Genomic DNA, 2,539 nt, shown 5'->3' with positions numbered 1-2,539 from the left:
CCCCACTTGGTCTTCCTTTTTTATGAGCTTCATGTGGCCTGTGAGTTGCATCTTGGGCATTTCAAGGTTCTGGGCTAATATCCGATAATCAGTGAGTGAATACCATGTGTGTTCTTTTGTGATTGGCTTACCTCACTCAGGATGATGATTTCTAGTTCCATCCATTTACCTAGGAAACTCTCGAATTCATTGTTTTTAATAGCTGAGTAATACTCCATTGTGTAAATATACCACATTTTTTGAATCCATTCCTCAGTTGAAGGACATCTGGGTTCTTTCCAGCTCCTGGCTATTATAAATAAGGCTGCTATGAACATAGTTGAGCATATGTCCTTGTTATATGTTCGAGCATCTTCTGGGTATATGCCTAGGAGTGGTATAGCTGGATCCTCAGGTAATGCTATGTCCAATTTTCTGAGGAACCACCACACTGATTTCCAAAGTGGTTGCACCATCTTGCACTCCCACCAAGAATGGAGGAGTGTTCCTCTTTCTCCACACCCTCGCCAGCATCTACTATCACCTGAGTTTTTAATCTTAGCCATTCTGACTGGTGTAAGATGGAATCTCAGGGTTGTTTTGATTTGCATTTCCCTGATGACTAAGGACACTGAACATTTCTTTAGGTGCTTCTCGGCCATTTGAGTTTCTTCCGTTGAAAATTCTTTGTTAAGCTCTATACGCCATTTTTTTAATAGGGTTATTTAGTTGTCTGGAGTCTAATTTCTTGAGTTCTTTGTATATATTGGATATTAGCCCTCTATCAGATGTAGGATTGGTAAAGATCTTTTCCCAATTTGTTGGTTGTCGTTTTGTCCTATTGACAGTGTCCTTTGCCTTACAGTGCTCTTAAGTGCTGAACTTTCATCTGTCCAGCTCCGAGACTTTTTCTTCTTGTTACCACTGAACATGTCCGCTCTGGAGGCTGGAACTTCCTCCTGGAAGCTGAGCTTCTGGTCACGTGGTCTTCTAAGTTTGCCTCTATCTGGACCTTCTGTTCCATGACTACAATGGCTTACATGAACATCTTATATTCACTTGAAGTAATTGTTGTCTCTGAAGCTTACTGCCTCCGTCTGCTAACCTAGGCCTAGTCCTAGTAACTTCTACCTTCCTTACAATCTTTTCTTGGCCAGAATGTTTTCAGCCTCTGAGACCTGCTGCTGAATAAGCTCACTCCTTCCTAGTTCTTTCTGATTTCTGGCTTTCTGGTTCAACTCAGCTGTTCTGGCTCAAACTCCTCTCCAAGCTGACTGATTCAATCTGACTTCTCTCGGCCTGTGATTTTTTTTTTCTCTGTTTGGCCTCAAACTAACTTCAGCACTATGTTCTAATCTTCTGGTTCCTTCTCATTCTCTGGCTTGTTCTGTCTTCACTGGTGTCTAGCTCATTTTCTCTCTACAACCTGTCTCTGAACAATTCTCCTGGTAAGACTGCCTCCTTTCTCTCTCTCTTTTTCTCTCTGCACTGCTTTCTCCTAAGTAGCTTCCCTTCTTCTCTGTTTTCGGGAGGAGATGGGCACATCCTTTTCTGATCTGTCACTCTGTCTGCCTCTCAATTAGACATCACTTTCAAACATGGGTGCTTCCTTCTACAAACTAACTTTACCTTTATTGTTTGGGATTAAAGGTGTGCGCTAAGGCTGAGCCACACCACAACTAGAAAGAGGGTTGTTTTCTTTGTTTTTTTTTTTCAGTAAATAGAGCACAATCTTGGGGTTCACAATGTGATCCAATATCCTCTCACAATGGCTGTTGTTCAGCCCGGTCTGTGGGAAGTGGACTTCAGTCTGTGTGTCTTGTGATTGGTTTTTGATCATAGGTCCCAAAGGAGGCTCAGTTTGAAATCTTAAAGAAGGACTTCTTTCAGCTCATGGTTGATGGGGTAATGTCTGTCATAATTAGGAAGCTTGGCCTGGGGAACCTATGGGGCTGTAGTGAAGGGAGTTATGGAGCTATTGGTCTGGATCCCTGGCTAGGCTACTGGGCATGCCCTCCTGACCCACTTTCTCCAGCTAGGGTATCCTTTTATTTTTTAATTTTATTTATTTATTTATTTATTTATTTATTTATTTATTTATTTATTTATTTATTTAAACAGTTTCTCTGTGTAGCCTGGCTGTCTTGGAACTTGCTTTGTAGACCAGGCTGGCCTTGAACTCAACTGAGCTCCACCTGCCTCTGCCTCCCAAGTGCTGGGATTAAAGACTAGACTACCTTTCTTAAAGATTGTATAATCTCACCAAAGGTAGATGCTTTAACATTGTAACAAGAAGCTGTAACATTGAAGTTACCTTGTAGACCCCAAGAAGTTTGAAATGCCAGAGCCATGGGCTATCTGCTGTTAGCAGGAAAGCTGCTAACAAGAGGTGGAACCAGCCTAGGAGAAAGAAGTTTATTGCAGTCAACAAAGATGAAAAAGGAGTTGAAGATCTGAAGACTGCCTTGAAATCAGATGTGGAGATGCAGAATTTGGAGTTTGGCTAGCTGGTTTCCTGTTTTGCTTTGGGGATTACAGCTAAGAGATTGGATGAATCTCA

This window comes from Grammomys surdaster, unplaced genomic scaffold (assembly GCF_004785775.1).
Source record: "Grammomys surdaster isolate TR1022 unplaced genomic scaffold, NIH_TR_1.0 98, whole genome shotgun sequence".
NCBI lineage: Eukaryota > Metazoa > Chordata > Mammalia > Rodentia > Muridae > Grammomys > Grammomys surdaster.
Note: the sequence above shows the minus strand (reverse complement) of the source record.